The sequence below is a fragment of the Saccostrea echinata genome, unplaced genomic scaffold (genome assembly GCF_033153115.1).
Source record: "Saccostrea echinata isolate AGI-Se365-2 ecotype Australia unplaced genomic scaffold, CSIRO_AGI_Sech_v1 ptg000054l, whole genome shotgun sequence".
Classification (NCBI taxonomy): domain Eukaryota; kingdom Metazoa; phylum Mollusca; class Bivalvia; order Ostreida; family Ostreidae; genus Saccostrea; species Saccostrea echinata.
Window position 1 is genome coordinate 25,091,040 of NW_026889803.1, and position 16,461 is coordinate 25,107,500.

General features: G+C 34.9%; 1 protein-coding gene across 1 annotated transcript in view; it reads left to right on the top strand.

Moving 5' to 3' along the window:
• The window catches only part of LOC133204734 (macrophage mannose receptor 1-like), a 151,320-nt gene that overhangs the window by 127,202 nt on the left and 7,657 nt on the right, over positions 1-16,461 (top strand). The gene's annotated exons all lie outside the window — the stretch shown is intronic.

Genomic DNA, 16,461 nt, shown 5'->3' on the forward strand with positions numbered 1-16,461 from the left:
GCAACCGCAAAGTGAAAGTAGAATAAATTGTTCTACTGGGAAACCTCTGAAATTGTAATACAACAAACAGAAAATGCATTTCTTTAAAGAATAATCATCTGATGTTAGGAAAGATACAATAGTGGGTAAAGCAAGCAACATTGACTGTTATATTTTAAGATATATAAGTTATATTGTAATGAATTAAGTTAGGTGACCCGTGGTCTCCCTAATGATGAACCACGTTACGCGACCGTATCAAAGTAACACAATAGCTCCTCTGGTCTCCTTATTAATATACACTGTATCAGAGTAGGTGACCTTTTGTCTCTGCTCGCGCAGATCTAGCTGGAAAGGAGGGGGGGGGGGGGGCGACCATGCCCCCTTGGACCTTTCATGGATACTTTAAGACAAACCGTTTGTTCCTAAAATTTCAATTTGCAAACAAAAGAATCGACGCAGTTAATATTAATAATATTCTTAATCACAAAAGGGTCCAGTCTTGTATTCCACCATATTTCAAGTTGAAGTCCACACCTTGTATTTCTTATAAATATACATCTACCATCTGATACATAATCTTCCTACGCGTTCATGTTCTTCTTCATCCTACAACTATAGTCCTGCTGGACACGTCATTACTGGTGATGTAAACATAGTTAAAAATGAGGACCTTAAATCCCTTATTTTTAGGGAACCCCGTTCTTTCAACTGGCGTCATAACTTTATAAATATTATGAATTCTGTGGAAGACTACGCCATGGGCAAAACACGAAAAAGAAGACCTTGAAACTTTGTCAGAATGGATTAAGAGCATCAGATGGATGTTGAAATCTCGCATTAAGCGATTGAGGGGTTGTATGAAAACTATTTATCCTTCTGTCTTTAATAATTCAGAAGTAAAAAAGGAATTAGATAGATTACACAATCAGTATGTACTGGTTCTAGCTGACAAAGCTGGTAACAACATAGTCTTTGTTTGTAAGGCTCACTATTTGAATTGTATTTTAGAGGAACTAGGATTTAATTCTACGGGTGGAAATCCAACTTACACCCATACCTTCCTTTCTAAGGAGGAAATTCTTCAAAATCATATGTCCGTTTTAGATACTTTCAATATTCCCAACAATCAAAATGAATTTGAATTACCATACCTTTACTGGATTCCTAAACTTCATAAAATCCTTACAAACAAAGATACATAGCGGGTTCCAGTATATGTTCCACCAAGTCCCCTTCTTTACTCCTCACTAAAATATTTACTGTAATGAAGGAGAAACTTCAGGAGTACTGTACAACAGTATATTCGAGAAGTGGTGTAAATCAGATGTTGATACTTAAAAACTCCAAAGAACTTTTGGAAAATTTGAAATCACAAAACTTTAATAAAATCAATAGCATCAAGACGTACGACTTTTCAACACTTTATATAACCATTCCCCACGATAAATTGAAGTCCAGGCTTTATGACATCATAGACAGCTGCTTTTTCAATAAAAATGAAACTCGTAAATATACTTACCTTGGCATTGGTCATTTACAGAATTATTTTGTTAAAAGCACTCTGATTGTACACAAGTACACTGAAGTTGATATCAAAAAGATGCTTGAGTTTCTGATTGACAATATCTATGTAGTTATACCCCATGCAACAAGTTGCGTGAGGTATAATGTTTTTAACCCGTCCGTCAGTCAGACAGTCAGTCCATCAGTCCTGTTTTTTTGTCAGCGCAACTCCTCATACACCGCTGTACAGAATTTGGTTAAACTTTGTAGATATTTAGCACATAATGTGTAGACGTGCATATTACCAGGAAATTCCGATTTCTTTATTTTTTCTGGGAATTTCGGCACTTTTCAACTTAGATTTTTGGCCATATCTTGAATATAGAGATGAACAGTTTGTCAGCGCAACTCCTCTTAAAGCGCTGCACAGAATTTGGTCAAACTTTGCAGATACATGTATTTAGGACACAATGTGTAGATGTGCATATTACCAGGAAATTCCGATTCCTTTATTTTTTCTGGGAATTTCGGCACTTTTCAACTTAGATTTTTGGCCATATCTTGAATATAGAGATTAACAGTTTGTCAGCGCAACTCCTCTTAAAGCGCTGCACAGAATTTGGTCAAACTTTGCAGATACATGTATTTAGGACACAATGTGTAGATGTGCATATTACCAGGAAATTCCGATTCCTTTATTTTTTCTGGGAATTTCGGCACTTTTCAACTTAGATTTTTGGCCATATCTTGAATATGGAGATGGACAGTTTGTTAGTGCAACTCCTCTTAAACCGCTGCATAGAATTTGGTTAAACTTTGCAGATATTTAGTACACAGTGTGTAGATGTGCATATTACCAGGAAATTCCGATTCCATTTTATTTTTGTCTTAAAAGTTTTGCCTATTATTGAAGAAATTTTCCAGCTAGGTAATAAGGAAATCCACTGGAATCAGCTTTTGTAATGAAAGTTTATGTGAAATAATTTATGACCTTAAAAGACCCCTTTTGATTGTGAGATCAAAACATTAATGATTTAACACACACACACACACCCTCACACACACACACACACAAAATCTTGGATAGTTCTCACCCCCCTTCAAATTGGTGCTTTGCCTCAAATAATTTCATAAGTACAGTATATTAGCAAATTCATATGACTACATCATAATTTTGTTTCCATCAATTATTTAAATGTGTAAATTGTCATGTGAAATTACACTCATTAACAAATCGAAATCACTGAGAATTTAAATAACAGTTTGTCAGCATAACTCCTGCACTGAATTTAGTGAAACTTTGTAGGTATTTCAGACATAATGTATAGATTTGTATACTACCAAGAAATTTTGATTCCATTATTTATCTAGAAACTTCTGCCCAATTAACTTTGTAACATACCAAGATATGAATGTCCTTATATGCAAGAAGTTTTGATGTGATGATTTTTTGCAAGTAATGCCCCTTTTTGAATTATACTGTGTATTCAAAATGCTCTGTGTCATTCATTACGTGTTGCATTGTCGAGTTTTGGGGGAGCGTCGGGTATGTGAGCTTGCTCACTTTTTCTTTCATTTTTGGAGATCAGGTCTTCTAACAATCTGTTGGAATTCCCATGGGAACCAATTTCGCCCCCTTATTAGCAGACCTATTGTTGTATTCATATGAAGTAGAATTTATTCAAAAACTTCTACATGAGAAAAAAACACTTGCTGTTGCTTTCAACTCGACATTTCGATATATGGACAACGTATTATCAATTAACAATAGTTACTTTCATTCATATGTCGACTCGATATATCCCAGTGAGCTTGAAATAGAAGATACCACATATTCTGACACATCTGTTTCATATGTAGAAATTTTACAAGAAAAAGACGTTAATGGTAACCTAAACTAGCTTTATAATAAACGTGATGACTTCAACTTTTCAATCCTGAACTTCCCTTACTTATGTAGCAATATACCCTTATCACCTGCATATGGGGTTTATGTCTCTCAGTTGATTGGATATGCAAGAGCATGCTCTACGTACGAACAATTTCTAAAACGAGGCAAGCTATTGACAAACAAGTTGATGAAACAAGGATATCAACAGTCTCGTTTGAATTTATCATTTTTACGGTCGGTACAATGACCTTGTCATCACATACAACCTATCATTGAGTCAAATGCTGACTGATTTTTTTCATACTAATTGTTAGGCCATTATTTTTACACTGAACTACCTATGGATTTCTCCGTTATTACTCGATCATGACAAGGAGCACACGGCGGGTGTGACCGGTCGGCAGGGGATGCTCACTTCTCCATGGCACATGATCCCACCTCTAAATTTTGAGGTCCGTGTTTGCTCTGCTTCAAATTTGTATCGTTTCATTGGATTTTCGAGATTGAATACTGTTCGTTATCTTTATATATTTCCTAATGGTATGATTTGGTAATAAATTACGTTAGGTGACCTCTGGTCTCCCAAATGATATATTCTACCACAAAAAAGACCTTATCAATATACCTCTGGCCTCCTTATTGATATTACAGAACACATGTTCCCCTTGTAATTGATGAGTGAAAATTTAATGGAAGGGAGATGCTGAACTCCAATTACCACCCCCGATGATCTGCAAATGGGGAAACAAAACTAACCAAAAAGAGACTTACCAAAAATAGACTTAGAAAACACGGACCCCATGAGAATTGCTTCTAAGAATCATATACATATATATGAAGACAAGCAAATTGTCCGAACACACATCCCCATTCCGACGAGAAATTGTGTACCTTTTTGTTTTTGCTTGTCATAAAAATCAGAGTCTGAGTTTGGGAAATAATTCTTCATATACCACACTTTTAAACCTATTGTCTCCTTACAAGATTAGGTGACCTTTTGGTATCCCTAACGATCTTCAGCATAAGATGGCCACAAGTCTCCCTAATAACTTAAATTATAAGGTGACCTCTGTACTCCGCACTTACATACAACTTTATGTGACTTTTGATCTCCAAAATGATGTACAATATAAGGTTACCTCAGGTCTCCTTGATAATATACAATATTAGGTGACCTCTGGTCCCCGTATTCATATACAACTTTGTGTGACCTCTGGTCCCCCTGATGATGTTCAATAAAAGGTGACCTCTGGTCCCCCTAATAAGTACAATATAAGGTTACCTCCGGTCCCCCATTCAAAAACAACTTAATGCGATCTGTCCCCCTAATGAATAAATGAAGTGACCTCTGGACTCCGTATTCACATACAACTTTATGTAACCTCTGGTCCCCCTAATGATGTTCAATATAAGGTGACCTCTGGTCCCCCTATTCAAAAACAACTTAATGTGATCTGTTCAATATAAGGTGACCTCTGGTCTCCGTATTCATACACAACTTTATGTGACCTCTGGTCCCCCTAATGATGTTCAATATAAGTTGACTCCTGTGACCTCCGGTTTCCCAAATGATGTACTATCTAATAATGTACAAAATAAGGTGACCTCTGGTCTCCCTAATAATGTACAATATAAGGTGTCCTCTGGTCTCCCTAATGATGTACAATAAAAGGTGACCTCTGGTCTCTAGTATCAGGAAAGATGTACAATTTATAGGGAACTCTAGTTTCCGTATTAATATTCGACTTTATGTGACCTCTGATCTCACTAATGACACTCAATGTAAGGTGATCTCTAGTCTCCGCATTCAAAAACAACATTAAGTGACCCCTGCGCTCTCTTATTTTGTACAATATGGGGTAACCTCTGGTTTCCGTATTCATATACAAAATTATGTGACTCCTCGTCTCCTAATAATATAAAAAAGCTGTATAAGACATAAAGTTGTATATAAATACGGAGACTAGAGGTTACCTTATATTGTACATCATTAGGGGGACCAGAGGTCACCTTATATTGTTCATCATTAGGGGGACCAGAGATCACATTAAGTTGCATATGATTTACATTAGAAAACCAGAGGTCACCTAATCTGGTCCCCACATTGATGTCCTCTGGTTTCTGTTTTGGACACTTTTGTTTTTACCTGATCCCATATCTTGAATTTAGGGATCTGTTTTATGCCCTGTTCACAAATTTTCCTTGTTAATAGGGTTTTTGAGATCTATCCCTGGTTGGTATCTAAACCTTTTTTTCATATTTCAGCATATGGTTGTAGTTGAACATCAGTTGTAAAATTTGTTTGAAAATAAATTCAAGATATTAACTAGATGCTGTCATGAGACAGTAATACCCGCACTAAGGTGTTTGCCTCTAAATGCACACTCATTCATATTGGGCTTACCAAGGAAAAAGACAAAATAATTCTATAATTTACACAGTACATGTACATGTATTCGTCAATTCGAGCATAAAATGCAAAGGTGACCATGTGACCTATGAGCCTCTTATTGGGATTTCCTTTACTTAATTCATTACCAGTCTGAAATAACAGAATTTAATTAATGATGTAAATTAGGTTTTGATAAAAGTGGGATATAAATTTTTGGCCCATAATTGGAACTTTTTAAATTAAATTTCTTTACAACAAATAATATTATTTTAGTAATAGCGTTTTTGATGAATTTATCAAAATGTGCAAATTTTTTTTTAGTATTTGATTAGGCAAAAACCTCCTTGAAAAGCCATACCCAATCAAGTTTGTTACCCCCCCCCAACACACACACACACACACACTGCCAGTTTTGGAAATAGGCCTAGATGGCAAAGTTACGTTAAAACATCGTTTGTTATGATAATTTAAAATTTGTTCTTGTACTGCACATATGTTAACACCTTTTTGAAAATTTCTACATCACACTGGGCCCTACTAGTTCTAGTACTAGTTTTACCATTATCATTTTTACATTGCACATGGTGCAGCGTTGTGTAAACATCATTACATGTATATCAGTAGAAATTAATTCATTTTGTGTTTTAATTGGATTATATTTCATGAAGTTGACAGGACCTATGACAGTCGGTAAGTACAAGTTTAAGTATTGATTGGGGTAAAATAACCGAAATGCAAATGGTTAGGTTAAAGTTTAAAAAGGATCAAAGATCATCGGATGCCACGATAAACGAATATCACATTCTAAAGAGTTATCTCCCGTTGTCGATATTACATTCAGTTACAAGCACAGATCCAGGAATTTTTTCCGGGAAAAAAAAAACAAACAAACAAAATAAACACAATGATGGTGGGGTCCATGTTTTTAAAGGGGGAAGGGCGTCCAAAGTCATTTTTTATTTGCTTCTATAAATCAGTATATAGTCCTATTTAAATAACTGCAAATTCCAGGGGGGGGGGGGTCCAATCTCCCTAGCCGCTCCCTGTCCCTGAAATGACAAATGATCATGTGACTCCAAAATAGTAGAAAACTTTTCCATTTGACTATACATAATTTTGTTTCTTGTGTTATTATGTTATGTACATCTAATGGTTTAAGGTTATGAACCCCTGGAGGTCATTCCCACTCTCTTAATGAACTGGAAATGTTCACAACATGACTACATCAAATTAAATAAAAGTGCATCAATGATAAGATTGCTTGACATTTCATTCATGTATTTGGGTCAACCCATATACTCTCCTAGAATTAGGAATGAAAATCATTCAAAGAGATGGACCATTAAACTATTTGTATATATTCACATTTTTTTAATGTCAAAACAAAGTATTAGTTACATGAACAAACAGGGGAAGGGGCGAGGAGAAGGAGTTATCTCTTTACGTCTTAATTGTTGAAAACTCCTAAAATGAATGTTAACCTTAAATCTGACTTGTACGTCTTCATTATTTTTAAGTGGTGACAGGTGTTTCCATATGACATGTATGAGTGAAAAATTCCCGAGAGGGACATTTAACAACATTGTTGTGAAATTGACATTTCTGATCACAACGTAAATATGATAATATCTTTTGAAATGTGGAATCTTTACTCTGTAATAATTCAGCTCATACAATTGTTAACTCGAGGTATCACACCGGTAATTGTTTTCTCTATATAATTCTATATAGAATAAAAATCGTTAAAAATCAGGTATTCGAATTCATGAAAAAATATTTAGCAGGAAGTGTTAAACGTTACCAGTCACATCAGCTGACACCAAAAAATAGGGTACGTACACGGCATTTTCTGATTTTTTCCATTCGCAAACAGGAATACCCTCAAAACCACGTGTATTCAATGTGTTTATAAACATCCTGTGTGCACCCCAGGAAGTGGCCTCCTATGCCCCGAAAGAAATAGTTCCTGTCAAAAACCTTTAACATTTTACAAAGTACATAAAATATCCTAAGCGCAGATACCAAAAATGTAAAAATAGAATAAGGTAAAATATAAAATTTCTCACAATTAAAAAAAAATATTTCATTATTATATATGGAACTACAATTGAATAAGTTCATTTTGATTGGTCAATTACCGGTGTGATACCTGAAGGTCTTCAAATCAACTAGAAAAAAAATTACGTTGCTATCAGTTCTTCCATTAAAAAACAGACCTGCCTACCATTCCGTTTTTGGCGTAATTCTTCCGCTTTTTACGACGAAATTACGCTGTTACGCCATGAAATTTAATTTTACGCTTTAAAATATTTTTCCTAGACAACTTAATGAAAGGCTTACTTGGGAGTCAAAGTAAAGGCTTTCCTAAATAAAAACGAGAAGAGGGTAATTAATACTAATTAATACAGGGTTTCGGTTCTTCACGATATGATTATTTACGATACAAACAACATACGTAATATACTTTGTAGTTATGCTTTTTAAACGGGTGGTATGCCAAAATTAAGGAAAAAAAACTATCGAATGATATGTGCAATAAGTAAAGTCAGTTGAATTTTCAATTCCGTTTATTCTTACATTGCTTAGAACAACATAGAGACAAGTAAATGTAAGTAAATCAAAAACGAAATAGCACAATAATGTAGAATTTGTATTAACATGCAAATGAAACTTTGAATTATGTGATTTTCTATAAATTTTCCAAAAGTTCACTAGGCATGTAAGTTAAATAAATTTGATATGACTGCATTTAGGATAAAAGTTTTACAACACATGGACTTTTTGTCAATAAATGATTTGAAAACGGAACATCCATGCTTGTTTTGTTCAATGATGTACAATTACATGTTTACTTAGATAATATAGTATCATTACAAAACATCAAACTAGGGAAACATAAAGGATTACGCCTTAAACTCTGAAATTCCGCCAAAATAAGTATTGAAATTACACCCTCGCAATGAAAAGGGTAGGCCGGTCTGCAACAAACAAACATTAAAAAACACAATATACATGTACCGGTACATGTTTATTAGTCAACGGATATACTTCTGGTCATATCTCTAGTTCTCCCTTGAATCAGAAATGAATGATATAGATATTTTAAGAATGATTAAGAGTTGAAAAGGTTGTGCATTTTAAAATTGAATAAGCTCTGTGGTTGAATTAGCTATACCAGTTTAGCTTATTTTGCTACTCAAAGCACCTTGATTAACTATTTTTGATCATACTGTTTTCTGAAATGTGAAGTTTTTTCAACATGGATACAAGTCATACATTTTCAGCTTCTGAAAACAATGCATGAAAAAAAAAACTGCTTTTCAAATACTGTAACTCTTTCCAAGTACTTGTGATCATAAGTGTTTAGCTCACTTGAGTGTTTCTGGTTTTCTGATCACATTTTGTCTGTCATCCATCTGTCCGCCTGTAAACTTTTCACATTTTTGTCTTCTTCACTAGAACCGCTGGGCCAATTTCAACCAACCCTGCCACAAAGCATCTTCGGGTAAAGGGGATTCAAGTTTGTTCAAATGAAGGGTCACGTCCTCTTTCAAGGGGGGATAATCAAGAATTAGTGAAAATTTGGTGGTATCATTTAAAAAAGTCATATCAAGAAGCATTGACTGGGCCCAAAAAGTTGAAACTTTCTTTACATAGACTTAATGTAGATTCAAATTTGTTCAAATTATGACCCACTGGGGTAGGGTGGGGCCACATATGGGGATCCAATGATTTACATAGAAAAATGCAGGGGATTTTTTCCATCATAAATCTTCTCAAGAACAGCAAGGGCATTATTGTCATCCGTTTTCGCGAAAGGGACCTAGGGGACATTAAATCTCATTTGCCTGTCAGTCTGTCCGTTTGTCATTCTGTCTGTCTGTAACAATAAATTTAACCTTGGTCATAACTTTTGAATAATAAGAGATAGGGCTTTCATATTTCACATGTACATTACCTACAAGAACTTTCTAAACATACTATGATTTTTGAACCCATGACCTTGAAGTTTGACCTACTTTTCAAAAATTTTAACATTATTTTAAATTGATCAATTTGAAAGAGAAAAGAAAGGGCATTCTATTATACTTGTATATGTATGACTTTTGACTCTGTGACATTGACCTTGAAGTTTAACCTACTTTTCAAAAGTGTTATATTTCCTTATAACTTTTGAGAAGAGATAGGACTTTCATATTTGACATGTACATTACCTGTAACAATATGTTTCCGAGCATGCTATGATTTTTTACCCCTTGACCTTGATGTTTTACCTACTTTTCAAAAATTTTAACTTTGGTGATTGCTTTTGAATGACATAGGATAGGGCGTGCATATTTGAAACAATATGTCATAAATAATGGCATCCCATCCACTAGGACACGGAAAGCAGGGACTACAATTCTTTGAATTTGCTTGTTAGTCATTTTGATATGGAAACATCCTCATATACTGTAGATTCAAGTTTTTATGCCCTGCCATGGCATATAGTGTTTGCCATGTCCGACTTCAATCAAACGTCATATGCTGATACATACTGATGTAAGCTTTTCAACTGCATCAACCTTTTTGACCTTGACCTTTCCTTTGACCTTGACCTCACTTTTCTTAAATTAGTGTCTACATCAGTTTTGAATAAACAATTCAAGATATATTTATGAAATTTCATATGCTGATATATACTGCTGATAGCTATCAATTGCATCAACTTTTTTGACCTTGACTTTTCCTTTGACCTTGACACTTTTTTTAAATTAGTGTTTATCTACGTTTTAAATAAACCATTTATGATATTTTTATCAAACTTCATATGCTAATAGTAAATACATACTGATGTATGCTTTTCAACTGCATCAACATTTTGACCTCAACCTTTCCTTTGACCTTGACCTCTCTTTTCTCAAATAAGTGTTAAGCTCAGTTTTAAATAAATCATTCAAGATATCTTTATCAAACCTAATATGCTGATATGTATTAGTGAGAGCTATTCAACTGCATCAAAAACTTTTCACCTTGCACTTCCCTGTGACCTTGACCTCCCTTCTCTTTAATTTGTATTTTGCTTAGTTTTAAAGAAACAATCTAAGATATTTTTATGTAAGCATACACTTATACCTAATTTGATGAGAATTTATCATCTATATCCATTTTATTTTTAGATTTTAGTTTCAATTTTAAAGAAACTGTTCAAGATATTCTCATCAAACTTCATATACTCATACTTATTTTCATGTTGCATTAGTAATATACATTCGGCGGGGCATTAATGTCCCATGAACATATTTCTAGTTTTCAAATCATGACCTCCGAGGATAGGGTCAGGTCACAATAAAGAATCAAAGTTTCATATAGGAATAAAAGGGAAAAAAATCTTCAATTTTTTTTTGAAGAACAACAAAAGCATGATTAATATATATATGAAAACATTCCCAAGAAGTGTAGATTCAAGTTTGTACAAATCATGACCCCATGGGTTAGGGAGGGGCCATTTTTTCCTGCCCCTATTTGCCATCCACATGGAAATGCAAATTTTAAAACCATTTTACACATCCACAGGACAAAATCAATCATCTTCCAAATGATCATGATTTAAGGCTAATGCATAAAATATAAGGGAAGTCCTGGGAACCAGGGTGTTTAAACATGTAATTTTTTTTTTTAAATTGACCCCCAGTTGGAAAATGAAAATTCCAAAACCTTACTGCACATCTACAGGATACCACTAACCATCTCCTAAAAAATGATTAGGTTACTGTGTAAAATGTAGGAGGAATTCAGAGAACCAGGGGCTTTTTGCATAAAAAAACGTCATTTTTCGACCCCCATTTGACCCCTAGTGTGAAAATGAAAATTCCAAAACCTTACTGCACATCTTCATGACACCACCAACCATCTCCCAAAAGATGATTAGGTTACCGTGTAAAATGTAAGAGGAGTTCAGGGAACAAGGGGCTTTTTGCTTTAAAAACGTCATTTTTCGACCCCCATTTGACCCCCAGGGTGAAAATGAAAATTCCGAAACCTTACTGCACATCTACATGTCTACATGACACCACCAACCATCTCCCAAAACATTACTAGCCTTACTGTGTAAAATGTAAGAGGAGCTCAGGGAACCAGGGGCTTTTTCATAAGAAACGTCATTTTTCGACCCCCATTTGACCCCTAGGGTGAAAATGAAAGTTCCGAAACCTTACTGCACATCTACATGACACCACCAACCACCTTCCAAAAGATGATTAGGTTACTGTGTAAAATGTAAGAGGAGTTCAGGGAACCAGGGGCTTTTTGCATAATAAACGTTATTTTCGACCCCCTTTTGACCCCCAGTGTGAAAATGAAAATTCCGAAACCTTACTGCACATCTACAGGATACCACTAATCATCTCCCAAAAGATGACTAGCCTTACTGTGTAAAATGTAAGAGGAGTTCAGGGAACCAGGGGCTTTTTGCATAAAAAACGTCATTTTTCGACCCCCATTTGACCCCCAGGGTGAAAATGAAAATTCCGAAACCTTACTGCACATCTACAGGATACCACTAATCATCTCCCAAAAGATGACTAGCCTTACTGTGTAAAATGTAAGAGGAGTTCAGGGAACCAGGGGCTTTTTGCATAAAAAACGTCATTTTTCGACCCCCATTTGACCCCCAGGGTGAAAATGAAAATTCCGAAACCTTACTGCACATCTACATGACACCACCAACCATCTCCCAAAAGATGATTCGGCTATTGTGTAAAGTGTAAGAGGAGTTTGAGAAAGAAAAGTGTGACAGACGGACGGACGGACGGACATGAGTAACAACAATATACCCGAACTTTCTTTAGAAAGTGCGGGTGTAAAAACTCCAGGTGCGAGCAATTGTTGAAACGAGGCGGAATATTGACAGGCGGGTTGATGAAACGGGATGACAAGAATCTAGTTTATGGTCATCATTTCGTAGGTCGATGCAATGACCTTGTCGGCAAATCTATCATTAGGTCTAATGCTTGCTGACGTTTTTCGCACTGGTTGTTAGGCCATTATTTAAACACTGAATCTTCAACGAATTTTTCCGTTTGCCCATTTGTGAAGAGATTAACCTTATTGTCTTTTATCAATTTTCAATCTAAGGTTGAAAATGATTACATGACAAAAGTAACGTAACGTATTTCCAGCTCGGCCTAGGCCTAGGCAAGAATAACTAAGTAAGAAAACAGTAATTAAAATGAATGTGAACATTTAAAATCTTGTACTTTTTCATCAGGACAAATGTCGTTTACTTATTATTGAATAAGAAATTCATAAAATGAGTACACGACATTTAAATCCTAATCAAAAATAAAGGAAATATTTGTTAATTCATCAAATTTATTTATGAATCAGATCTACGAAGTTGCGAAATGCCAGGCTAGGATACTTGAAAAATTATTGAAGGAGCACAAGAAAAGAATTTTCTTTGTTTTCTATAGCAAAGAATATTGTGGCAAAATTATTGAGGGGTGGGGAGGGGGGCACACAGCTTCTTATGGGCCTGACCTTTCAACAGCTTGTCGTCGTGTGTTTAAACGTTAAAAACATTACTTTCACGTCTGTGTTATTCTACTACAAAATAGATAGATGTGAAGTTATTAATATGATTGTATTTGAGTAAAAATTTTCAATCTATTTTAAATAAAATTCAATTAAAATACTAGATGCTGTCATGAGACAGTAATACCCGCACTAAGGTGTTTGCCTCTAAATGCACACTCCTTCATATTGGGCTTACCAAGGAAAAAGTCCAAATAATTCTATAATTTACACAGTACATGTATTCGTCAAATCGAGCATAAAATGCTCAGGTGACCATGTGACCCATAAACCTCTTATACGCATTTCATATACTTAATTCATTACCAGTCTGAAATAACAGAATTTAATTAATGATGTAAATTAGGTTTTGATAAAGGAGAGGGGGGGGGGATATAAATTTTTGGCCCATAATTGAAACTTTTAAAATTTATTTTCTCAACAACAAATAATATTATTTTATTACAAAGCGTTTTTGATGAATTTATCAAAATGTGCAAACTTTTTTTTAGTATTGATTAGGCAAAAACCTCCTTGAAAAGCCTTGACACCCCCCCCCCCCAACACACACACACACAATTTGCCTGTTTTTGGAAATAGGCCTAGATTGCAACGTTATGTTAAAACATCGTTTGTTATGATAATTTAAAATTTGTTCTTGTACTGTACATGTATGTGAACACCTTTTTGAAAATTTCTACATCACATTGGGCTTGCGTCACCCTACCAGTGCTAGTACTAGTTTTACCATTATCATTTTTAGATTGCACATGCCATGTGACATGGTGCAGTGTTACATGTATATCAGTGGAAATTAATTCATTTTGTGTTTTAATTGGATTATATTTCATGAAGTTGACAGGACCTATGACAGTCGGTAAGTACAAGTTTAAGTATAGATTGGGGTAAAATAAACCGAAATGCAAATGGTTAGGTTAAAGTTTAAAAAGGATCAAAGATCATCGGCAATCTCCTATGCAGAGTTGTCGTTCGTTTCTCTCTCAGACACTGAATGTATGAGCCGATGGTAGAGAGTGGATCATCGAATGCCACAATAGACGAATTTCACATTCTGAAGAGTTATCTCCCGTTGTCGACATTACATTCAGTTACAGGCACAGATCCGGGAATTTTTTTCCGGGGGAGGGGGGTCCATACCTCAGTCCAAAAAAATTCCAGCCCAGAATTTCCTGAGGAGCAAAAAAAAAAAAAAACCAAACAAACAAAATATAAACAATGATGGTAGGGTCCATGTTTTTAAAGGGGGAGGGCATCCAAAGTCATTTATTATTTGCTTCTGTAAATCAGTATATAGTCCTATTTAAATAACTCTGCAAATTCCGGGGGGGGGGGGGGGGTCCAATCTCCCTAGCTGCTCCCTGTCCCTGAAATGACAAATGATCATGTGACTCCTAAATAGTAGAAAACTTTTCCATTTGACTATACATAATTTTGTTTCTTGTGTTATTATGTTATGTACATCTAATGGTTTAAGGTTATGAACCCCTGGAGGTCATCCCCACTCTCTTAATGAACTGGAAATGTTCATAATATGACTACATCAAATTAAATAAAAGTGCATCAATGATAAGATTACTTGACATTTCATTCATGAATTTGGGTCAACCCATGTACCCTCCTAGAATTAGGAATGAAAATCATTCAAAGAGATGGACCATTAAACTATTTGTATATATTCACATTTTTTTTTATGTCAAACCAAAGTATTAGACTAGTTTGCATACATGAACAAACAGGGGTCTGGGAAGGAGAAGGGGCAAGGGGAAGGAGTTATCTCTTTACGTCTTAATTGTTGAAAACTCCTAAAATGAATGTTAACTTCAAATCCGACTTGTACGTCTTCATTATTTTTAAGTGGTGGTGTCTCCGTATGAGTGAAAAATTCCCAAGAGGGACATTTAACAACAAACAAACATTAATGACTTAAAAAACACAATATACATGTACATGTTTATAAGTCAACGGATATACTTCTGATCATATCTCTAGTTCTCCCTTGAATCAGAAATGATGATATAAATATTTTAAGAATAATTAAGAGTTGAAAAGGTTGTGCATTTTAAAATTCACTAAGCTCTGTGGTTGAATTAGCTATACCAGTTTAGCTTATTTTACTACTCAAAGCACCTTGATTAACTATTTTTAATCATACTGTTTTCTGAAATGTGAAGTTTTTTCAACATGGATACAAGTCATACCTTTTCAGCTTCTGAAAACAATGCATGAAAAAAAAAAGACTGCTTTTCAAATACTGTAACTCTTTCCAAGTACTTTTGATCATCAGTTTTTAGCTCACTTGAGTTTTTCTGGTTTTCTGATCACATTTTGTTTGTCATCCATCTGTCCATCTGTAAACTTTTCACATTTTTGTCTTCTTCACTAGAACCGCTGGGCCAATTTCAACCAACCCTGCCACAAAGCATCTTCGGGTAAAGGGGATTCAAGTTTGTTCAAGTGAAGGGTCACACCCTCTTTCAAGGGGGGATAATCAAGAATTAGTGAAAATTTGGTGGTATCATTTTAAAAAAGTCTTATCAAGAACCACTGACTGGGCCCAAAAAGTTGAAACTTTCTTTACATAGACTTAGTGTAACTTCAAATTTGTTAAAACTATGACCCACTGGGATAGGGTGGGGCCACATATGGGGATCCAATGATTTACATAGAAAAATGCAGGGGATTTTTTCCATCATAAATCTTCTTCTCATGAACAGCAAGGGCATTATTTTCGTCCGTTTTCACAAAAGGGACCTAGGGGACATTAAATCTCATTTGTCTGTCAGTCTGTCTGTCAGTCTGTACGTCTGTCACAATAAATTTAACCTTGGTCATAACTTCTGAATAATAAGAGATAGGGCTTTCATATTTCACATGTACATTACCAACAAGAACTTTCTAAACACACCATGATCTTTGAACCCATGACCTTGACCTTGAAGTTTGACCTACTTTTCAAAAAATTTAACATTATTTTAAATGATCATTTTGAAAGAGAAAAGATAGGGCGTTCATATTATACATGTATATTACCTGTGACAAGACCTTTCTAAATATATCATGACTTTTGACTCTGTGACATTGACCTTGAAGTTTAACCTACTTTTCAAAAATGTTATAT